Source organism: Onychostruthus taczanowskii, unplaced genomic scaffold (genome assembly GCF_017590055.1).
Source record: "Onychostruthus taczanowskii isolate IOZ18803 unplaced genomic scaffold, ASM1759005v1 scaffold32, whole genome shotgun sequence".
NCBI lineage: Eukaryota > Metazoa > Chordata > Aves > Passeriformes > Passeridae > Onychostruthus > Onychostruthus taczanowskii.
In genome coordinates, this window is record NW_024500572.1 from 5,148,947 (window position 1) to 5,174,215 (window position 25,269).

Consider the following 25,269-nt stretch of genomic DNA (forward strand, 5'->3'; position numbering starts at 1 on the left):
AACGGGGAGAACATGACAAAGATGCAAATGTTTAACATCTCAGGACTTTTCCTCCCATCACCTTCCTCCTATTCCACAGAGCCAAGCATTGTAGGGGTACCACACTTCATGGGGCAACTCATATTACTTTCATTGAACCTCCTGCTATACCAGATACAAAACTAGAACTGAACAGATTGTTACACAATCAGTAATATTAAAAAATAATGCTAAACTAGCCTGGAAGTCCTTGGTTTAAACTGGAAAAGGCTTTCAATGCTTGACTATCACAGGATGTCAGAGATGCTCATATCTAAAACAGTATAACAACACCACACAGGAACTACCAAGAATCTGAGGATGTGATGCCATAAATGCTGGGAGAAGGAATCAGGCTCCAGAGCAGCACTGCTGCCTGCTCAGCCCTGCTCTGTGTCAGTGCTGCAATGTGCAAAATCCACAGAGAGCCCTGTGCTTGCTTTTCTCCAGGGACCCTCCTGTGCTGCTGCAGTCAAGGATCCAGCAGCAGCAGGGCAAAGCTGGTCACATTATCTACACGCAAACGGATTCCAGCTCCCTGCAGTTGGTGTTGGGTGGTTTTAGTCAGTTCTGATGAACAGGCAGCACTGAGGGGCTCAGCAGAAGCATGGAGTGGAGGCTGCTGTGTGATATCTGAAGTTCCGGCAGGCAAAGAGGTGTTGGCACAGATCCCTTCCCACCACATGGAGCTTCTACTCTTCTTTGCTGTCACCCTGAGTCCTACAGCTTTGGGAAAATCACAGGGCAAAAACCCAGACTCCCTGAATAACCACTATGTTATCACATGTTCAATTAAACTTTCTGTCCAGAATGCAAGTATACCCAAGACGTTTTTTATTTATAAAATATTCAAAACTCAGATGGGATTGTGCAGAGAATTGTGAACAGGAAATGTTTTCCTTACTTGTATTTGTTCACAAGACACACAGTACCCCCTGTTTTTATTCTTAGGTCTCCCTGACTGCACAGGACATGCTGGGCTCGGCACAGGAAGAGCCAGCGCCTCGAGATTAGTCCTTGTGACAGCAGCTCTCTTCCTCTCCTGCAGAGAAAGAGGAAAGAGTCCCACAGCTGAACTGCTGCCACAAGGGGCCCAGGGGTCCCAGCAGTGTTTCTACAAGGGCTGCAGGAGACCCACAACAGCCGAGGCAGAGGTGGCACATTCCCAGGCTGGGACCAGAGCCAGAGCTCCCCTGCACCAGCTGTGCAGGCACCCCAACACCTGGAACAGAGCTGGTCCTCAGCAACAACTCTGTGAACAAGTTCATGTGCCACAAGGAATTAGAGAATAAAAGATCAGGCTTATTTGTTTGTAAATCAGCATATTATTTCTAAGCCATTTGCTGTGGATAAAATTCATAAGCAAACTACTGATAAAGAAATCAAAGCAAAATCCCACATGGATGAACAAGATTCCTTGGCTTGAGAGGAAAACCCAAGTAAAAGAGGTGAGCAGGAACTGAGCCTCAGTTTGCAAAGCCAGTACTGACTGACACTGTCCACACAAGCCTTGCTCACCATGGGACACCACTGTGGGAGCTCCAGCTCTCCTGTCTGTTGTTAATGAGCACAGAAAATGACGTATTCAAATCCAAAACAAAGAGAGCTCGCAGCAAAGCTTGCACTGGCACAAGAATTCTCAAAGCCAATCTGGATGGAAATTTTCAGTTCAATTTACTTTTTTCCAGTATTTCTGTCTTGACAAAGGTACAATGCTTTCCAGGAAAAAACCTTTGTAGCAAAAAATTAGAATTGTGCTGATCCACCTGGTGAGAATTATGTTCTTATGGATGAGATATTGCCTAATGCTTTGTCCAGAACAGTAACACTCTCCCAGCAGACCTGTTTCACCAGCCATGCTCTCTGCCTCCTCCCTCACAGCCACAGTGTCCACGGTCCAGGGCAGTTCTGGTAGCTGAGATGGACGTGACTCGGCACGTTGAAATCAGTCAGGTAATGCAAGATGGTGTCACCACATCATTGCCTCAGCTGCCAAGCTCCAGATAAATCACTGTCAGTCACAAAGTACCTCACTGAAAGCAGGGAATTTTTAAATTATATTTAAACTGCACAACTGCGTCTATTAGCAACTACTGCAAGAAATTTGTGTTATTAAAAAAAAGCAGTACACTTCTAATAAGGGCCATCCTCCACACCCAAGATCTTGAGATGGTCTGGGTGGAGACTTCCCCTCCAAACTAAAGGACATGACACAGAACCCGGACTGACAAAAGCACAACCACCCTGCACAAAGGACAGTTTGTGTGCCACTTGGAAACAGCAAATGCTGAAGCAGAGGTAAGAAATCAAACATCATATATAAGCTCATGTCATGTTCATGTGAAAAGCATGAAACTCAAAGCAGTGAAGTGACCAAAGACCAAAAGAAATCTGGAAAATTCTCGCCCATGATGGTGTCCTTCCCCACTGCTGTTGGTGATGCTGTGCTGGTCTCAAGAGTCAGTTTGCTTTTAGGCAAGAGCTTCTGACCAAGCTTTACCCAGCCAAACACATTCCAGCCATTCAGCCCCAGACAAACAGTGAGAAGAGAGTGCCCAGCCAGGCTCCCCAGGCTCCCTCCAGGCCTGACCCTCTGCTCTGACCCTGCACATTTAGGAAGCTGCTCTTTCGTTCTGCTCTACTTTGCAAAGGCACACAGCCTTCAAAAGGAAAAGGTTGCTGTTTGTTTGTTTGTTTACACAGCATTAATGGCAGCGTGGTGACTAACCCAGGAGCCTGGCCAGCAGCGTTGGAGCCTGCAGCTGGGACACAGGAAGAGAACCAGGAGTTCTGCACCACAAAAAAATTCAATACACACGCTACAGACTGCTTTCCCAAATCAGCTCAGGAACAACACATTTCTTTAGTGAGGTTAGACCCTGGCATTCACCTTACTCTTCAGACAGCATGTGTACACACCTTCAGTCCCTCCAGCTTCCTTCTCCCTTTTTCATGAGACCCTGAGCAGTTAAGCTGCTCAATATAAAGCCTCTTTTGTTGTGTAGCATCTTCTTATTCATTATGAAAAAACAAACTTGTTCTCTTTACTGTGACAATCCCACTGAGCACTGTCCAAACCCAGAGGTGTCCCTATTTTTAAGTAAAGTAATCTCATTAAAAACGAGTTCACCTGCACAGATACCACACATTGAGTACATCTTCTTGTCAGAGAGGAGGCTAACTGAGGGAGGGCTGGTGTAGCCAAGGCAACTGCAGATGCTGTGCTGAGACACCAGGAGCTGATGCTGCTCTTCAGGTGCTGCTTAAGCCATCCTTCTCATTTTTGCCAAAATCACCGCCAACAAAAGGACGGAAAGCAGTGAGACACAGGAGCGAGAGCACAGACACAGTCTGGTAGGGGTCTGGTTGGGAGTGGGTTCCACTCCACATTTCAGCCTTCCTTCGAGATTGAAGTGACAAACAGGAGGTGAAGATCCCTAGAATGGCTCCGTGCCCCAGGGCTCATCCCTTACACTTCTTCACCGCTCTGACACGGGCTCAGCCGCCCGCGCTGCCCAGGGTCCGGCTGCCCGGCACAGCACGGCCCCGCCGCCGCCCTCGATGGCCAGCCAAGCGTGAAGGCCCTGCTTTGCTACTGATCTTGTTAAGGCTGAATCGGAGGATTTGGTCAATAACACTATATTCCCTGATCAGAGATCTGTTTCCCCTCTAGCACCTGATAACCACTCTTAAAGGACGCGTTAATGGGCTTCCCTTCACTCCCTGCCCGTTAAGCAGAGGCCGAGCTACCATAAGAGGGAATAGATTTGAGTAATGATCCCTTATGAGGCAGCAAACCTACATATAGTGTTTAAAATTATTCCCTTAGGACAAGATGTTTTTCACCAAATCTCCCACATGACAGTTTGACATATTGGTTCAGGCACATAGCTCTGCATTTGTACACAGCACAGAAGCATCTCTTTTCAGTTTTTGAGAAAAATAAGGTCTGAAAACATTTCATGTTTCCCTGGACACTGGACCTAGTCTCCACAGATTCATTTATTCCTGAAATTGTATTTTAAAAATTTTATTTTTAAACACAACTAGTTCATTTGTGTTGATAAACAAATGAGCAATCTCCTTCCTCACCTCTGCAGCACTGACAAAGTCCTTGACAAAGGCATTTTCTTGACCCTGGAATACAAGGAGGCGAGGGCTTGCATTTGTTCCTAAACACAAACATGGCATCTGCAACCTGCTTACACCATAAACTTGCATCACTTTCAGGTACCTTCAACCCTGACAACCAGTGTCTGCTTTGGGCTGCATGTCTCTGCTCTTCCCAATGCTTGGAGGGCACAGACTGCCTCTGGGCCCAGACTGGCAGCACCCAGCTCTGCTGGCACTCAAGGAAAAGCCCTAATTACCCCATTATTAGAACATTCCTCTTAATTTCATTTTACTTCTTCATTTATTCTGTGTAATCCCTGCTCGTAAGACACTTAAAGGTGCTTCTCCCCTGCTGCTCTCTCTCTGTACGCACAGAATTCGGTGTTGGTGGTTAAGGTGAGCAGCTGATGCCAAGGACTCGTCAGGACGAGCTCAGCGGAAATGGGGACAGGTGACTCCTCACGCTGCTGACCAGCACTCAGCAGAGACACCCCAGCTCCAGGGTATTGGCCACATTTCACTCCATGACATTTCAAGAAGCCATTTGGCTTGGTCAGCCCCTCAATTTATTGTCAAGGCCCAGCCAGCTGAGTGCCTTTCTCACGGAAGGAGGAAGGGCTCTTCATCAAACATGCGTGCACAGAGATGAGCACCCTCCCACAGCACTCATATATCCTGCAAACCAGGATTAAAGCTCTGACTTTGCTGCAATACAGACAAGACTCACCCAAAGGCATGGCACACCCAGGCTAACACACAGTCTGTTCACCCTTAACGCTGCTTGCTGCCCACCCCTTCATCAGCCCATCAGCTCTGGCAGCATCCTCTGGTCCTCACAGGCCCTTCCTCCACAGACAGCTTGATTAATTGGAGGTGCCTGAGGCTCTAAAGGGAGCATGTATCAGCCCATGCTACAGAGATGTTTATTTTGTTTTCAGTGGTCTCCAATCTGGCATGGGGCTCCATCAGAGCTCGCTGCTTGCACAGAATTCAGATAACAGGAGACACATAGTGCTTGCTGCAAATACATATTTTTCTTTTTTTCTCCCTTGACCTCTTTTCCTGCTCCTGTTTTCACCAGGAGCAATGGAAGGATGTGCACGCCATGACAGGGAGGCTGCCCAAACCCACAGCAGCATTAAGAGTTTGCTGTCAGGCTGTAGGGTTACAGTCAGACTGTGAGCCACATGCTCACAGAAAGAAACAGAAGAAACTGGTGAAAAAAATGTGAAGTAGGAAAAATGCTAACCCTATCAATGGAAAAGGCAGCATTCATGTGAAGCATGACCTTGAAGACACAGAATGAAGGATGTGTGGATGAGGACAATGACATTGCTGTTGTAAAATCCACGTTCCCTCCATTGTGCCAGGAAGAGATGAGATGGGGAACTCATTGCTCCCCACCTTGCTGCCACTGCCCGGCAGGAGAGCAACACGCCACCATGGCTCCACAGGCAAGTGTGAAACTGCCTAAACCCATTTATTTCTCTGGAGGCTACTGTTAAATCACTGCTTTCCAGCTCTAGGACTCTCCAAGAAGAAAGGTAACCTCTGCATCCCTGGAGAAGCCAGAATCTCTGTCTGGGCCTCGGGACAGCACCAGCTCCTGTACCTTGCTAGGTGGCCACAGGGACAACGGACTGTTTGTAACTCATATCCTTCCTCTCTTTTGGCTACCTTCAGTTCCTCTTTCCAGTTTAACACACTGACTCTCAGGCTGGCTTCTCTGCAAAACACAAACCGCAGAGGGGGGTCCTGCCTACCCCCTGGTGAAGTGGCTGATGTGGGGGTTTGGTTCTCACAGAACAAAAGGCCATTCTGGCAAACCAGGTCCCACCCCAGCTGCAGTGCTGCTGTTTGCCAGTCTGGTTGTGCCTACCCCATGCAGGTGAACCACTGCTCATCTGTGACAGCCACGGAAAGCTGAGCTTCCAACCAGGGCCTAACCCAGCCACACGGCTCTACACCGCTGGTCAGCTCTGGTGCCATCACCAACACTGTGCTCCCCTCAGCTCTGCAACGTGTGAGAACTGTGGCCCTGCCCAAGCAAAGAAAACTGACATTAAAAATCAAACCAAACAAACCACCAACAACAGTTAAGACAATGTCTGGACACTTCCAAGAGAAAAGAAAGAGGAGTCCAGCAACTGCAGCCCATTCCAGCACGGCCGACTCAACACTCACAACGCCCATATGCTGCCATCCAACACCAGGGAAGCCTCACGGAGCTCCAAGTTATTTTCCAGGGTCTGTTGTTCTTCCCCCTCAAAAAACCTGAACACTTCTGCTCATCTCTGAAAGGCGTGAACTGCCTTTCAGTTCACTGACACTCAGACCTGGCACTGGGAAGAGGCCAGGACCAGCTTCTCTCACATAACCCCTCTTTTCAAAGGGCTGTGGCTGTCTCAGACATGGCCCTGCCTCTGAATCCAGCCCCCATCGTGAGAAGACCACCTCCATGGCAGGAAAGAATACTGGCTGACTGATCCTGTGTTTTTGTGCTGCTGGCACACATCACCTGCTTGCACTAACTAAATGCTCTGAGCCTATTTTCACCAAGAATGACAAATGACACATCTGTGATGAGTAAGGAAATGCTGGGTTTTGCTTTCAAATGTATTTCATGTGTACGCAAACTATCACATGACAGTTTTACACACAGCTCCAGCCCATGCACAACCCATCTCTTGACTGCCAGAATGCACAAGCAAACAAAAGATTTTCAATAAAATCCAAAGTGGAATTTTCTCATTGCCCTGAAGTCACATGAAACCATTCAGTAAGCTCTCACTTAAATAAAATCAGTTCTGGACACAGTCTAGTATTATTTCAGGACAGGCCAAAATTGAAAAAAGATGCTACTTAAACGTTCTGCATTAAATCACCACCTGGACATTCCAAAAATAAGGTAAAATGCCAACTTCCACTAGCAAGGGAAGGGATGTACCAATGGATTTCTATAGGCAATGAATAGTTCATGATTATGCACAGAGCAAACTGAAAGAGAAACACGTAAATGCTTCATCAGATTTGTGCAAGAGCTTTGACACAATTGTGGGGAGGGGAAATAAGTAAGATATTTAAGCCCTGCAGATCATACATGGAAAACTATTTTCCTTGAGGAAAAACAGAATTAAAGATGAAGATTCCCTTCAAAGAACTTTGTTCATAGTCATTTAGTTTCAGGATGCAAATTAAGTGAGCACTTGTTAGCAAACAAAATAAGGGAATTAGCTCTGAAATATTTTCAGTCTCTTGTAAGGCTCAGATACACTTGGCCAAAGATTTTAGGTGTTTTGTCACATTGTTCCCCAAGAGCTCTCCTGTGTTCTCACATCCCAAAGGCAGACCTGCATCCAGCCTGGCTGCCAGGGGTGGGACAGGGATCTGCTTGGTCCCTCTGTCTCCTCCCTGGCTCTGCCCGCAGCTCCCAGAGGTGCCTCTGCCCCATCTATAACTCACAATTAGGAGAGCCTGTAACACAAAACTGCCACAGGCAAAGTCAATCTCTCCCAGGGGCCTCACACATCTGAGGCTCCTGCACACCAAGAAACGGTGATCATGTGCAGTAATGCTTGGGGTTAAACCACACAAGTTCAAGGATATCCCTGAAAACACAGTGGGAGTTTACCAAAGGCTAACATTAGTGAGAAGAACCAGCATCAAGGATCATTAGCTCTTTTATGCCATTTATTTATAGCCTACCTTGAAACACATCCCATTTCTCTTTAGGACACCTCCAGCTGAAGTTTGGTGTCTCAGGGGTGAATGAGGAGACTTTGGGAAACAGTGTTCATAAAAACAAAAGGCGTTCAAAGCAATTTTACCACTCACAGATGAAGAGGAAAGGAAGACCAGAGACTCAGGTCAAAGCTGGCACCTGCAGAGAGACAGTTCAGAGATGGACAGAACAGGCTGAACAGGGCACTAAGCACCTGGCCTAGTGGAAGGTGTCCCTGCCCATGGCAGGGGTGTGGAACAAGATGAGTTTTAAGGTCTCTCCCTGCCCAAACCATTTTGTGATGCTATGGGCCACTCCCTGACCTGCACTGTGCTCAGCAGCACCAGCTGCTTGACACTTGACACTCCAAAAACAGGGAGTTCCAAATCACTGCTCGCAAGTCCCTTGCAAGTAATTCACAGGCAAATTCTAAAGAATCTGCAAGAAATAACTATAAAAAGCACAACTGTCAGGAGGCCTGAGCTTCTTAAAGAAGGGTCAAAATCTCTGCTGGAAAACATTTAAGTGCTGGCAAATCAAACTGAGAGCTGATACTATCAACCCAGCACCTCCTGGGCAAATTCCTTCTAGATCTCTTCTAAAAAAAAAATCCCAAATCCCTAAATTTTGACTACAGAAAGAGACAGAAATGTCATCACATAATGAATTTGGCATATTCAGAAAGATCCCCTAAAGCACCAATAAGGTGTGGTGATTGAGCTGGGGCCCAGAAGTCTGATGGACGAACAGAGTTTGATTGAACACCATATTTAAAAATTAAATCTATCTGAAGGGAAAGAAAAAAAAATCATTAGAAAAAAATGCACTAGCAAATGAGGAGCAATGGCAGTGAGGGAAATTCAGTATTAAAAAAAAAAAACCACAAAGAAAAAAACCTGGCATTCTTAGGTACAGCTGTAACTGCCACTATTAGGATAAGAGAAATATAAGCTCATCTTTTACTTCCAATTGTCACATCACTGTGGAGTCTTCATAAAATTCTCAGAATAGCAACGAATCAGGAGCAAACAGCTGTTCAAGCAGGAAAGTCACAGGCAGACAGACTTTCCTTGCTTCAACAAAAAATTAACTCTAAAGTTTCACAGGCCAGTAAATCAACAGAATGGGCCTGTACAACACAGGACAAACAGTCTCATCTTCCAGCCCAAAGCTGATATATGGGCCTGTGTTCTCCCTCCGGCCATATGCTCACGTGATTTATGACCCACAACAATTTCAATACTCCTGGAAAATGAAAGAACAGTAGACAATTAGTTCATCCCACTATGCTGGGAATTGTGTGGGCTCTGCCCTGTGGCACCTCCCCAGGGAGTGGGGGCTAGCAGCCCCAGTTGCTCCTGTCAAGGGCAGGGGAGGGACACAGGGCTGAGCAGCAGCCAAGCACTGGCACAGGGAGCACAGCACATCCCCAAGGCTTCACTGCATGGAGCAGCCCACAGGAACTCCAGGAGAGATGCAGAGGAACTTCTAACCAGGGCCTGGAGTGACAAGACAAGGGGGAATGTCCCCCTCTGAGAAAGGGCAAGATTAGATTGGATATTTACACAGCGAGTACTGAAGCACTGGCACAGGTTGCCCAGAGAAGTTGTGCCTGCCCTATTCATGCAAGTGTTCAAGGCCAGGCTGAACGGAGCTTGGAGCAACCTGGTCTGGTGAAAGGTGAAAAGTGAAAGGTGTCCCTGCCCACAGCTGGAATGAGGTGACCCTTCCAACCCAATTCTCTGATTCTCTTCTGTGATTCATTCCCATCCCATCTGTAAGTACAGCTGTTTGTGACAGCTGCTGCTAACCTGGTGTAGATCCAGTCGGTGCAGTACAGACCATACCACCAGCAGGGCGTAAGGACCTTGTCATCTCTACCTGCAGCTGTGCCAGGCAGGGCACTGCCTGCAAGGCAAACACTGTCAAACCAGGCAGGATTCAGCTCTGCAGCACCTGCTTCGCTGCCACAACACAAATGCAAAGGGATCACCAAACAAAATCCTCCACCCCACCCTGAATTAGGCTTTTCCCTCACACAGGTGGGGTGAAGTGCAAGTTCAACAGCTTGACTCATACAGCCAAAACTTCACCCAACCCCAGCCACCACGGCAGCTTCAGCTGGGGCTGATGCACTTGTGAGCCACCACAGAGCACACAGCTGAGAGCCTGTGAGATACCAAGTCTACTGACACAACATCAAAATTGGTTTTTCTGAAGCCAAGGGTATCCAAACTGGTCTTTAGCTAACTTCTGAGTGACAAACCCAAGTCACATGTCTACTCAAAGGCATGGCTCTGAACAGCAGCATCATGCCCTCCATGGATGAACATTTTATCCACTGGGAAATGTGCCAAATAACTCAGGTATCCATAACAGTACTGCAATGAATTCTGCTATCTGCCATCCTGCTCAGGTCTGCATCCACACAGCTTCATCCCCCAGCAGCAGAGCTACCAAGGCAGATGAGCCAGCAAGTTTCAACAAGAGGGTGAGCAAAATGGCAGCAGGAGCATCCATTACCCACAGAACAGCAAGGCTAGAGGGATGGAGTCTGAGCTCAGCGTCCTAATGTACCCACCTTGCCTCCCTCCCTTCCTGCAGGCCTTAAGCAGAAGGCAGCTGTGCTGAAGGAGTTAATCTTGCCTGGAACAACCTATCTCTGGTTTCTCAGAAACTCCAAGGCTGCAGAGCTGGGCTTTCTGCTCCCTGCCTGCTCCTGCCTGCCCTGCCTGCAGCCTGACCCCTGACATTTCCACTCTGCTTCTCCCTGGCATGGAAAACTTAACCATACACAAACAAACAGGTTGGGAGGACAGATAAATGGAACAGAGGAGGAGAAAGGGAAGATTGCTCAGATTCCTTGTCAAGGCCCTGATTACATAACAGCAGCACCACCAGACGTGGGTGAGGGGCTGGCATTTATCAGTAAACCCTGAAGTCTACAGCAAGGCATCTCTGTTTAATTAATCCTGAAAGGGTCCCTTCCCCCTTCTACTTCCCAGGGAGGTTTTGAGGATCTGCAAGTTTAAAGACACAGCGAATCCTTTTTAGCTCTTTCCTTACAAAACACAAGGGCAAAACCACAGTCAGGATTTACTAATTCTGTGGCAAAGGCTTCCATTGCATGGACACATGCATTGACACTCCTGTTGAGGGAGCATCTTGGATTCAGTCATACCTCTGAGGCAACACACCCATCATGTGACAGCTTTAGAGTGACCAGCTGGAAGCCTGCACACACGTAATCACAACCAGGCATGGATCTGCAGATCTCACCTGGACTCTTCTGCCATTCTTACCCAATACTCATTTCCCAAGGGATAAGTCTCTTCAGTGCCTGATGCAGCTCTAGTGTCACCCATTTTTGTACAGTTTTCCCACGGTGGAATCAACATCACCCAGCAATGGAAAAGACTGCACATAAACATAAAGCAAGACAACTGCAAATGCTCTTGTCTCTGGGCTTTCACACAGCTTGAGGAGTCTTGGGAGGACCTTCCAAGGCACCTTCCATTTCAGGATGGTGCCCTTTGATCCAAGGTGAGCACTGTACCAGTGCAGAAGACCAGAGTTTAAGCCATCAGCCATGAAGGGCCACAGAGGTGGAAAGTCACTCCACACCTCAGCAGCAGTGCGAGGGGAGCTCTGCTTCCAGGGTGCCTTCATCCCACCACAATGCTCAGAGGGTCCCCTGCCCTTTGATCCAAGGTCTGAGCACTGTACCAGTGCAGAAGACCAGAGTTTAAGCCATCAGCCATGAAGGGCCACAGAGGTGGAAAGTCACTCCACACCCCAGCAGCAGTGCAAGAGGAGCTCTGTTTCCAGGGTGCCTTCATCCCACCACAATGCTCAGAGGTTCTCTGAGGGTTGTAACAGCTCTGGATCCTATAGAGTGGACAGATCACCAAACCCTAAACCAGCTTCCAACAGGAAAGGCCTCAGCAAGTCCTTCCCAAGGCTCAGCATCAGTCCTCAACAGGGAACAGGGCAGGGAGGGTCTGGCAGCAGTGCTCAAGCCCCCAGGTCAGCAATCTTAACCACCATCCACCCAATCATCCATCCAAGCAACCACCCAAGCCAAGGTAGAATTATAGAGATCAATTCTTTTTGTGTTCCTGCAAAAAGAGAAAATGAGAAAGTAGCAGAAAATCTCTGTAATAATGACTTCTAGTCCAATGAGAAGCAGAAGAAGGGGTGGGGGGAAAGGGAAAATTTAAAAGTCTAAGTTCAAATTGTAAAATAAATCTGTAATTCATATCAGTTTTATAAAATTCCCAGGAAAATACAAAGTCAAAACCAGTTATTTTCTTGAGGATCTATATTCTTAAATACCTGGTTTCAACATAATCTCTTTTTAAAGAAGTACTGGGATGGAGAATGAACTGTGAGGAACTGAAAAAGGTCTCTGCCTACCCAAAAAAAAATCATTATACAATGACAAGAGACAATCCAGTCTATAATCAAAGACAGAATCCTGACATGTTCAAAGAGAAAATTATTGTAACAACAGTGACTTTGAAGATGAGAAGGGTTTTTTTGATTGAAACAATGGCCATCAAGATTTTTACTGTAGCAGCCAATGTTTAAATGCATCACTCAGCATGCTGAGTGCCTGCAGATACACTGAGCACCAACAGCAAAAAAAAACATGTAAAAATAAAATAGTAACACCTAAGAAAGTCCTGCCTGAAGTGGAACCAGGAAACACTCTCTGAGTGTGAACCACTCACACCAGGGAGCAAACACTCCTACTGATGGGCATGCTTGTCCCAGGCAGTGAAGTTTTACAGAAGAGCCAGTGTCCCATCAATACAAAACTTGCAAGTTACAAGGCACTACACTAAAATATTTAAATTTTCATCATTTGCTTCCAGGGAGTTGCATATTTGGCCATAAAAGTCGTGATCTGCACTCTTTGCTGAACTCGTGTGATTCACAGAAAATGAATCACAAAAGGCAAGTTTGGTGACTAAAAAAAACAGCTGTTCTGTAATGCACCTAAGGAGCAGTATCAGATTTGCTGGCGTTTGATTAGGAGACTATCGGAAGATGACTATAAATATCCCTTTCAAAAACGGAATCTGGATTAAGCTCAGTGTTAGCTGGGTGCTCGTCAGTCAGACTGCCTCACACCTCTCCTGTATTTCACCTTTTAGGGGAAAGCCCAAGCACAGTCCTCCTGAAGGGTAATTTGTCACAAAAATGATTCAAAAGCTGTGCAGCATCACTACCACCAAAATTTGTATTTTTAACATGGAAACTTCGAGTTGTATCAATCCTGTCCATGGCTCCATCACTATGAGCAATTATATCTGGGAACCATTTTATTAAACTATGATAACACCAAACAATTTATTTAATAAAAGCATTTTCTCCACTGTAACTCAGCAGTGAAAAGCTGTTTAAAGCAGAGTCTACCAGCCCTACTTCTTCCACACACTTCTGTTCTCACCATTACATTGAAAACCTTCCACCAAAAATGAAACCATTAAAAAGCATGAATATATGTTTTGGTTTTCTCTTAGCTGAACCTGGCAAATCTTCCTGGGGGCATCTCCACTTCATTTTCACAGCTACCACACAGGATTCCCCCTTCTTTCTTCCATTAGACATTTATGTATCTTCTGCAGAAAAGGAACATCTTGAAACTGATGTCTGTGTGTTTTTGCTGATGTTGTTCCAGGCCATGCCACACTTGGGCTCACCACCTGTGCCTCAGGTGTGCAACAATGAACCAACCAAGGCCACAGTAGGCTTGGCTCTTCACCCTTTTGGGGTATTTCTGGCAGAAATGCCCTGGTAAGTGCCACGTTCGTGTCCCCATGGTGTGGTGGCCGCTGGCCAAGCACAGCTGGCACGCACAGCACACACCACCACAGTGACAGCCCAAATCCAGCTGTGACAGCAGGGTAAGGAACACAACCTGCGATGGGACAGAGGCAGACTGGGACACCCACCTTGGAACCCAACATCTGTTTTCCACAGAGTGCCCAGACAGCCCATGGAACTCAATCCCATGATATTTTAAAGCAGGGAGCACTGCAGATAAAGACAGATCAATTTTGCCCTACATTTTTAAATGAAACTCTCCTGTTTTGGAAAGAATTTCATTAAGGTGAAAATATAATACAGAGCTACCCATTTAGGAAGAATGTGCTATTAATTCTTAGCAGTGTATGTAGAAGGGAAAATTGCATTTTTATCTAAATGGTTTTTTCAGTATAACCCATTTCCAGTATTCTTTTACAGCCCAGTAGTGGGAACTTTTCACATTTCTATTTCAGCCAGACCACTGTGGAAGGCAGCCTTCAGTAACATGTCAAATACAACCCTTTAAAATGTATTCCAAGAGAAGCTCCACAAACTGGAGAAAGGCCAGAAGAACACACCTTAAAGGATGGTTGGAAAATAAAAGGAAAAAACCTCTCTCTTAAGGATGTAAGCCAGATTTTTAAGGGGGAGAGGAAAAAGGATGTGGTTTAGGGTTTTTTTTTCCCTAAGAGCCAAGAAGAGTTTCAGTCTTCCCTCTCTTCTTGCTCACTTGAAGGAGAAACACCTCCTCTTTGGTGCAGTTCCCAGTTCCAAACGCACACAAAGAGCAGAAGGGGGCCATGTTATCACTCTGAAAAAATGGACATTCTGAGCTATAACATGCACTAGTATGTACTACCAAAACAAGTGTATGCTATGAAAGACTCATTTTATCAGCATAAACAAATGCTCATTTCTCACTGCAGTTTCATACCATTTGAAACTGAATATAATCCAAACAATAATTCCAAACAACTGATGCTGGGATCCAAGTTTGCCTGACACACTGCCATCACACAGCAAGAACAACATCAAGTAAAAGCAAAAGCAGATTCGGAACTGACTGCTTCGAGTTTTACCACGTTCGCCTAATCTAGTAAAGAAAAGCAAACATAAAATTGAAAGTTTTTAAAATTCTTCATTTCATCATCAAGGATCTCATATTCAAGCAAACCCAAACCACAACAGCACAGTGGCCTTGTGTTTAACAAACAAAGCCACTGACTTTTCAAGCACCGCAGCAGGGCTCACTGAAGAAGCTGAAGCTCCGTGTTTTCTCAGCATTGTTCATTTGACATTCTTCACCTCTTTTATTTTTTTTTTCCCTGCATTGGCTTTTATTAGCTTACTTCAGAAAATTAGTATAACAAAAATTTTATCTTTCAAAACAGACATTTAAAAGTGCAGCAGTTATGGAAATACAATTGGACAATGAACAGTTTTTATTCCCTCTACCTCGCCACACTCCGCACGGCAAAGCAGTAATTACAGGAATCTACTTCTGGTTTAAACTCTACAGTAAGCTCTTTCCAAATTTAAGGCCAGCAACCAACCCTTCATTATGCTTAATAGGTAGACATAAAATGTAATTGTATCACAATCTCCCAAAGCACGTTCCCAGCTCTGAGGCTCACACGTTTCTGGCTCAAAAAAAGAGATATTTTATCTGTTCTTTTTTCCTTAAGAGAAACTCTGCAGCACCATTGACATCAGCCACTCGAGGAAAACTACACAAAACACTAGAGGATCTGGAAAATTATTTGGAGTAAGACTTCACTGTGTTGTTAAAAGCTCACATTTCCAAAGTGAAGTTTGTTGGTACCAACAGGACCACAGGAGCCCTGGCAGAGTCAGGACCGTGGTCACCTGCCCCGGGGCCCGAAGCACCGGGAGCAGCAAATTCCCTTCTGCCTTTCCCATTCACACCTCAGCTGAAATAAGTAACATCAGGACACAGAACAGGAACTGATTTATCTACAGGACACACCACTTTGTCATGTAACATACAACACAACTTTGATGCACAGAGTTTGAAAGCAAAGCTCACCCAAAATCACCAGGGCTGCCCCTGGGCTTTCCCCTGCTCCCCTGAACATTTTCCAGCCATCATCTTTCACACCCACCCTGCCAAAAGCACAAAGAACTGGCAAAAGATGGGATGAAACTTCACTAATAATCCAGAATGAAGGAATGTTTTGCTATTCTCCCTTTTTTGTGATCTGCCTCTTTCAAAGTAGTTCATATCAGATTTGAATTGTACTTCAGATAGCCCTTGTTTTTCCTCTGCCTCCAGAACTAAGGCATGGTAGGGAGAGCACAGGGAGCTGGGCTGCATGTGGTTTCGTCCAGCACAAAAACAAAAGTATGTGCCTATATTTAGAGGTAGAGAAGGGAGCTATAGCACCCAGGAAAAAAAGAAATAGATCTTACTGATTTTATCTTCAAAAAAGCATTTGTGTTTTTGGTTTGTTTCAATCAAAAATGTGCTGCAAGCATTTGACCCTATATCCAGCAACAATAAAATCTGTTCTATCATAAAATACCAGCTGCTTTGCACTTTGAATAATAATACTATTTTAAAAGGGTTTCAGAATTATTGTCTCATAGATTGTGGTAGCTTTTATTACAATTACTGGGGAACTCCTTTTTTTCTTTTGTAGAATACAATCAATAGGCCCATTTATTATCTTCTTGCTTTTAAAACTGTATTTGGTCTGAAATTTTGGGTTACTTTTCAGACTACGCAAAAAACATTTTTCAGCCTAATATTTGGCACCAATAAAAATTAAAACAATGGAGTCAGATCAAAAATATCAGTATTATTAGATGCAAACAGTTACCGGGCTGCCTGGCAGGTCTAAGAGTCTTTTTTCTAATTATCAGCTCAGTACCACTCCAGGAATAAGTCACACCAGGTGGTTGTGATGTACTGGGCAGCTCAGACCTGGAGTCTGGGTCCTCCACTCCCAGCACCCAGGGGAGCAGGGAGGAGAAGCCCTCCTTTGGTGATGCTTCCAACCCCAGGAATCTGGAAGAGGTGAAAACCTTGCACCAAACTACTTCTGCAACATTTAGGTCTCTTTTCCTGTTGCTAAGACTGACAAACCTATTTAGAAATACACTCACACAAAGATCAGAAGTGCCCTAACTGGGATTTGGGTTTATCTTTTCCACGAGAGGAGAAATGCTGCCCCGGAGAGGGCAGTACAGCCGCACCATCCTCACCGAAGAAGGAATCCACGCAGAAATGAGATCACCAGGTGGAATGAGATGCTCTCAGCCCATCATCCCCTGCTGACACACGCTTCCCAACCCAGCAGCATTCAGCACTGGTTGGGAACCCAAGTGCCCTCCAGTTCCACTGTGCATCTCACCAGCATCCTCTGCCAAGCCCTGGTGGCACCGCCCCGTGTTCCAGCGGTGAACCGGCACCTGCCCAGCCCAACACCACCTCTTTTATCTCATTTGGACAGTAAATCTTTAGCAGTGGGAACATCTCCCAGGTTTCTAAAGCACCGTGGCAATTTATAGTGCAATAAATATGATCTTAAATAAAAATAATCCTAAAGTGGGACCTGAATATGGACTCCACTGCGCCCTAAATCACATGTAGACCCAATCCCGGTAAGTACGATGGCGATGCCTGGACTGCCTGAGCCATCCAGCCAGGAGCAGGAACGCCGTGCAGACATTCCCTCTCTGCCTGAGCCATCCAGCCAGGAGCAGGAACGCTGTGCAGACATTCCCTCTCTGCCCAAGCCATCCAGCCAGGAACGCCGTGCAGACATTCCCTCCCTGCCCGAGCCATCCAGCCAGGAGCAGGAACGCTGTGCAGACATTCCCTCTCTGCCCAAGCCATCCAGCCAGGAACGCCGTGCAGACATTCCCTCCCTGCCCGTTGCAGCCTCACCTCCAACAGTGCAGGGGAGGGAAGGCTCAGCCCCATTCCCCAGGGAGCAGCAGTGCTTGCAATGATGCTCAGCTGTGCCTCAGACCCACAGCATCCTCTGCCTCTTCTGACTGCTCTCACCTGAGACCAAAAGGCTTTTAAATGCCATTATGGAGGAATATTATACCTACCCACATCTCCCTCCAAAAAAAAAAAATTAGTGGAAGATTTTTCTAGGAAAGAGATCCTAAAACTCTGACCAGATAATAACCCCAGCCCAACCTCCATTTCCTATGTTAATAGATCAATTTACATCTTTCTAGCAAAATGGTTTCAGGCTACATTATAAAAAAGAAAAAAGTCATGCCTTTCTTCTGAAACTGCATTTTGGGAGAGGATTAAGGAGGAAGGAAGGATATGACTCTTTCCAGGGCTTTGTAATGTATTTGCTTCGCATAGCAAATTAATATTCTCAATTTTAACTCAGGAGTACATTCTTAATTAGGGTATGAAATGTTTTAAAATTTTCTTCACTTTACAAATGGCTGCTTTTTCAATTAACTGTGCTTCCCCAGCCTCAGGATGATCTTTCTATTAGCAACAGAATGCTTTTGAGTATTTTGTGAATACTAATTCACAAAATTAATTAAATGCAGACTTAACTCTGAAAACATATATTTTACCACCAAAAAACCCTGCTGTCTTCCAACTACTGACCAATCACAGGCTTTGCTGGGATCAAGGGGATCAAGTCCTAAAGGCCCAGCAGTCAGAACTGAAGGTAGGAGAGTTAAAAGGAAAGAAAGCAAAGTTCTTCATTTTGTATTTTAAATGCTCCAAGCACAGAGGGGGATAAAAAAAAGATAAATAACCCAAAGTTCACAGAAAGTGGCCATGGGAGCAGGACTGTGGCACATCTCTCCCATCGCTCACAGAGCTAGCAGAACCCTTCGAGCTCCCACACGTGTTGTCCGTGTTTAAACTCAAATAAACTGTATTTATTTCAATGTAAAAAAATCTATCAAAGCAGCACTTAAACATAACCAGATTCCTGCTTACCAAACCAAAAAAAAAAAAAAGCTTTTTTTGACAAATGTTAAAAGCTAATAAAAAATGTAGACCGCCCAGCGTCATGCTCGGTGGCGTTACGTTAAAACACTGAACAGACACAAACAGATTTGCTGGAATTGAAAACAAACAGGCACAAAGTGCCCTGCTGCAGGGTCTGGGCAGCACCTCAGCCTCGGAGAGACTCGGCTCCTGCTGGGGAGCTGCCCCTGACGGATGTGCACGTGCATCCCAGGGAGCGGCACCGTCAGCGGCGCCAGAGCAGCTCCTGCCCAAACGGGCAAGGCAAAACTTGGGAAAATGTTACTTCCAAATGGATCAGACCCAATCCTACAGAGAGGGATGTGCCCTACGTGTGAGTCAGGCATCTCGAAAGGGCACAAGCACGGAGCAAAAATACTCCTATGACAATGCCCGTGCTGCTACAAAAAATAACCCAAGTACAGGGAAGAAACACAGAACAGTGGTGACCATGTTGTGGATAAGAATTGCAGCACTAAGAAAGGCACATTTCTAGACCATCGAGTCTTAAAACTTATTACATCAACTAAGGAAAATGCATTCACCCCATCCAGATGCTTTTGTCATTTGCCAGGAGATGAGCAGAACATGAAGCCTTAGAGGAGAGGGCACTGGTGGGGAGAGAAGAAGGGGTGCTGAAGAGGGGAACAGTAAAGCAGTATCATCTAAGATGTTCTCTTTGAAGTATTAAGAAAGCCAGCTTGTAAAAATTAATGGATTAGACCTCCAGCTGTTCAATTCTCAGCTTTAAATTTAGAAGGCATTTGACTTTGGAACATTGGCACATAATCCATAAAATATATTTAAATTTGTAACAAAACCCCAAAATCCTTTGTATTAAAAGGCCACTAATAACTCAGAATGTTTTAACTGCACCAACACAAAGCATCTGGCAAAGGAAAAGCAGCAAACTACAAAGAATCACAGTATTTTTATATAAGGCAGTCATCTAATCACTGTGTGTAAACTAGGTCTATTTACAGAACAGCAAAAATTCAGAATCACATTTTAAAAACTGAGAAATCTACCAAGACCAGGAAGGTGAGGGCAGACCTTGAATTTCCTGGGTGATTCCACAGCTTCACCTATTTAATTTCCATAAGGTTCCCCATGTCCCTTACCCAAGATCTGGTACACAGCCAGCCATGTTCTGAACAGCCCTCACTAACAGAGGCTCTCATTTAAAAACGCCTCTCAAAAAACAAAACTATTTCATATTTAAAAATAACACACCGATCTTAAACGTGTCCTGCAAACCTTAATCATGTGTTTACAGGTGCAAAATATCGTTCTTTCCAAGGGTGTAGGTTTTTCAATGGGAAAGCTGGACCAGCTGGGCAGGGAGGCAGATGCCGGCCGGAGCCGCGGCGCGATGGCGAGGTGGCTACCAGCCCCTGACGCCCACCGCCTGCATCCAACGCGCTCCAGTCCGAAACACACACAAGGACAACCTATTCAGTACTAGGGATAAAACAGGGAATGATCCTCTGCCTCCAGTTTGACAGGTCTCTTTCAATAGTCTCAATGTGCTTCAGAAATTATGTCATGAAACGGCTTCTGGTATTTCGGTAAATTCAGCGTTAACAAAGCATACGCGTTAGGCCACCTGAAGATTCATTTTAGAACTGGCTGTGCACTTTCTGAGGAGACTCTCCTCACACTCAGATTTAACAGAAATACACGAGAAACCACTGACTGAAAATGTACAGTAATTTGTCTAGTACTAAAATTTTATATGGTCACATAAAGGCATTTTACTGTACCAAAACCTTTCCCTGGTATAGAATACTACCGAGGCTGGGAGTCAGCTGGTTCAAATAAAAGCAGCCTATTTAGTTTCAGGTTAGACTTTTGTTTGATGCCTTATTCTTTGTTGTACACAAGTAACAACAAATTATATCTATAGACATTGCTAATTAATAGCACTTTTTTTCAAAATATTATTTGCAGTTTTATGGTCAAGCATTCCACTAGGTGATTGGTAAAAAAAAACAGGTATTGTACCTTAAAAAGTAAGAGGAGACATGGTGTAATACATCACAGATCAAAATAAATCTATGCTGTCATCCAGGCTCATATATAAATACTAAGTCTAATTCATTGCCTTTTACATCATACATAAAGATCTGAAGCACATTCACACACCAATTTTAAGAAACATCTCCCTCAAAGTCTCTCTCACGCAGATCCTCACACCAAGTGTGTGCTAAACAACCCCATTAAAACTCGCCTTGCAACTGAGTGGGCATCAGAAAATAAGAGACTTTGGGGCAAGGAAGCACCAGGATGCAAACCAGATAGGTAATCTGCATTAATTCAAACACAGCTAGATTGTCCACTGAAATGAGAACAGGTAAATCTAGAGAGCAAAAATTAATAGCCAGACAGACAGTGGATGCAAAGGCAAACACTGGCCACAGTTGTTACTGAAATGCCAATAAATTTACACATTTCCTGCACTAAATATTTTAGTATATCACAGCAAGAGGAAATACTACTGAAAATTCTGTCCCTTGCTTTTTCTAATATATGCCATAAAGGTCGACAAGCACACTGCTACAAAATGTTTATAAAACAAAGGAAAATATTTCTAAACAGAACCATTTTCTAGTAAAAAGTATTAAAAATCATAGTCAGTCAAGGTAAACAATGGAGAATTTCTATCATTCACATGAGGCCAAGCAGGGGCAACCCTCCCAACTGATTTTTTTTTTTAACAGGTTAGAAAAGTTTAAAGCGTCATATTAAATCCAAATCTAATGCACACCAAACTCTCTCCCAGGATAAGCAGCGGGAGCGTTCTTCCCTCCTCACTCTGACTGCTAATCCAGATCATTTAATAAAGATGTAGATTTGATATAGGTGAGGTTTATTGTGTAACTTCAAGACAAAGGCAATAGCTTCTTTTTTCACCAATTTGTTAAAATTGTGTAAGTTTCAGCAGCCCAGTGAGACAAAGCAGCATCGGGAATCACAGCCCCCTCGCTGGAAAAGGCGCTGAGCTTTGCTGCTGAACTCGCTTCCACAGCGCTCACTACAACACAGCCGCTCACAGCACATCGCTTGCAGCGAGGCTTCAGTGCCTGAAAAACCTCACCAGAGGTCTGACAAACTCAGTCCCAGTAAACAAACATGGTCCCTTGGTAAAGCCCCTAAAAGAACTAAGCAGTATTTAAAATAAAGTGGGCAAGCAGAATGCACTGGAAAGGGAAAGAAAACAAAGGCTCCCGGCCGCATCTGGACCAAATTTGACCTTTGTTAATGTATTTCTAGTAATTCACAGATGTTACACACTGCTCCAGCAAGAGGGTTGGCCTGTGGACTCATCCAAGTGACAGGTTCGGTGTAACAATGAAATATTAACAAAAACTCACAGATGAAGGCTAACGGTGCCGCGTGCCACGTGCCCATCAGCCCGGACTGACGAGCCCAACAGCCACGGAGCAGAAAAATATACTCCCATCCTTTCCAACCAACACCTGCACAGTTCTAGGTACATAATGATGTCTTCACCTGACATCTGCAGTATGGAACTTTCAAAATTTCAATTAAAAACTAAAAACCAAAACCCCAGCACTTAATTAGTGGGTTTCTAAAGAATACAAATACACATTTCACTGAAGGGGAAATTGTTCTGGTTCGGTCAAACCAGGAAAAGCAAAACCCCATTAAACTGGCCCTGGATTTTATGTGAATTTGAACTGGTTACTCTTTGTCAGCTAGAGCTGTGGTGTTAGAAGTCAAGACAACCCCTCTAGACTCAGTGTTATTTATCTCTCAGTCCCAGCTCAAGCTGCTAGGCAGAGGAAAACACAAAATTCTAGAAAGCATTTTCAGGGGGGAAAAAACCCAAAACCTACCAGCTACTTCACATAAAACATGTTGGTACAAGAAATGATGCATCAGAGAAAACTCTTTACAGAAAACACATTTCAGGGCAGAGCCATGTCCAGGCAGCATTACTAATACTACATTCCGAAATGGAACGTGAACGCACGCACAGAGCTCGCAGCAGGCCAGCGCTGGAGGTGTCACACCTCACAGCACCGGTGTCTGCTCTCAGCAGCCTCCAGACCCACAGCTCACTCAACTGCCAGAGAGCAGCAAATCATTTTAATGCCGTTATGGGAAAAAAGGTGAGCTCCGAGGATTCTGAGCAGCCATTAAAACAACTTGTTTCCCCCATAACCTGCGCACTAACAGAGTATTTGAGAAGTTCCTGATCCTGCTGTATTTTGGGGAGCCTGCTCTTTCCTTCATGGCCAGCACTGAAGTCAGACCCTCTGGTCCTGGAGAGTGGCAGGCAGTGGACAAAGTGTCCAGCCCTGCACCGAGGGGAAGCTGCCCCCAACACCCACCGCCCCTTCCTCCACCTCTCCGGCTCTGGAGCCGCCAGTGCCAATCGCAGCAGTGCCACGGTGGGAATAAATCCTTGACTGCTCTCACGGCAGGTGTAACTCAGAAGCCCCAAACAAGCCTCCACTGGGGAGGACCCCAGGTCTAATGCTGCTCTCACTAACACTGCCCAGCCCCAAAACAGTGCCCACCTTCCAGGAATGCCGAGGAACTGCTTAAATTCAGAGGAGCGCTGCCTGGAGCCTGCGCACCCACCCGGACACTGGGTTTCTGCTGGAGCAAACACCACAGTGCAAATCCCAGCTGACTGAGAAGGTTTCAAATCTCAGCCCACATCTAAAGGAAGCCTTTTCTTAAACACAGTTTCACACACTCAGGGGTATGGCAATGTTAAGTTTAATTATTTCTACTGACCGAGGTGAACAGCCTGTTTTGTCTCACCCATTGTATCTTTATCATCTCTAACAACAGTTAAAGTAAATTCTCTGTGAGTCTGTATAAATTTCCTCATCCGAGGAACCAGCCCATTCAAATCCCTCAAGTGACTAAAGCATGAACCAACCCGAGCGCCTCTGCATTGTTGTGGAACTGGTTTGCTATTTTATGTTAAGCCTCTGAAATACTAAAACATATCCTTATATAGGAACACTGATTAAATGGTTTTCCTTCCAAGTGATGAACTGTTTTAACAGCAACATTGTGGTTATCGCGACCAGAAAGCAATTACTTCTTTCACTAGCTGTTACTAAGAATAGCTGTGATCAAAGTGACTGGAGGAGTGCTGTTAAAAGACGCTGCAGAAGCATCGCTCAGTATGACACACACACACACAAAATATAGATCATTTTAAACCAAATTACACTTTTAATAAATGTGCTGTTCAGAATTAAATTGCTGCTCAGGATTTCTTTTAAATCACTGTTGGGATTTCTTTTTTCATCCAGGAAGTCGAGACCTATATAAGTTATTCTTTCAAAATCTATTTCTAAACACGGCACGGTGTGAGATCTGTGATCTGCGAGTGTGTGAAAGTGCACACGTAACGGGGTGCGTGTGGTGTGAGAGAACGTATGTATGTGCTTGAGCCTGCCAAGGCAGAAGTAACAGGAACTGTGATTTGTGCTAACTAGCTATTGATCCAGTCAGATCTAGATGTTGTGTACAAGAAACAATAAAAGAGAAGGGGCCAGGAAGGATGCTGTGTGCAACTCCATTTAAAAATGGAAAAGAAGGGCCCCAAACAAACCAATTTATGTCCTTGCCTGGGTGAAGCATGGAGAATGCTGATGGGCTTCCTCGGGTCTGCCGTGCATGCTAAACACTCTGCTCGAAATGAGAGTCTCCTGCGCTGGGCATTAAACATGAACAAAGAGACAAACCGTGGGGGCTAGGATTCACGCTTCAGAAAGCCAAAGCTGCAAAGCCAACCAGAACCAGGTTACGAAACAGCCCAGTTTCCTAACCAGCTCACTTCTAATTTCACCAACTTTCTTAGCTGAATTACTAAATGTGGAGGGCTGTAAAAAGTCAAGTCTCTACTACCAGAGATAATGAAAACAATTTCAAACTACACTGCAATACCAAAATATCATCTTTCCTCGGCACAAATAATGAGTTTATATTGTGTAAACTGCACACATGTATTTCTAGCACACCAAAAGCCACCCACCTGCCCTCAGACAGCAGGTACAGCATGTGCACCCATTGTAACAATCACACATACAGCTAGGCAGGCTGCAAAATAGGGATTTGATAAGATAAAATAGAAACCAATTGAATCTATAATCATCCTTATCTTAAACAGCTTTTATAATAGAGGGCTTTCCATTAAAATATTTTTTTCTAAGCCTGGGGAATTATGATGCCCTCTGGACACAAGGAGGGATCAAAAATGACAACTAATGTCAAAATTAAACATCTGTCAACTAAGCAAGTTTTACACTAACAGACCCAGAGCCTTATTTTAAACTGCTTTTCAGTTAAATCAAAAATAATTTGTTACAAGCCGTTCAGCTCAGTATCACACTGCTGTGGGCTCCAAATACAAGCAGGGGGCACCTGGACCTGAAGGGGCAGACCTACCACCAGATTCATGTTTTTCTGGTGAGGGAAAACCCCAGTCATAGTTTTGGGAAAGTGGCTGGAAGGTTCGGCTGGCACCAGGCTCTGTGGGAGCCCCCTCCTCAGTACCCCATGCCTGGTGGGACCCTGCAGGAGCCCCCTCCTCAGAACCTCAGGCTGCAGGTCCCTTCTGCAGTATCACAGGCCC

General features: G+C 45.1%; 1 protein-coding gene across 3 annotated transcripts in view; it reads right to left on the minus strand.

Moving 5' to 3' along the window:
- MN1 (MN1 proto-oncogene, transcriptional regulator) overlaps positions 1-25,269 on the minus strand; it is an 84,408-nt gene that overhangs the window by 55,204 nt on the left and 3,935 nt on the right. The window lies entirely within an intron of this gene.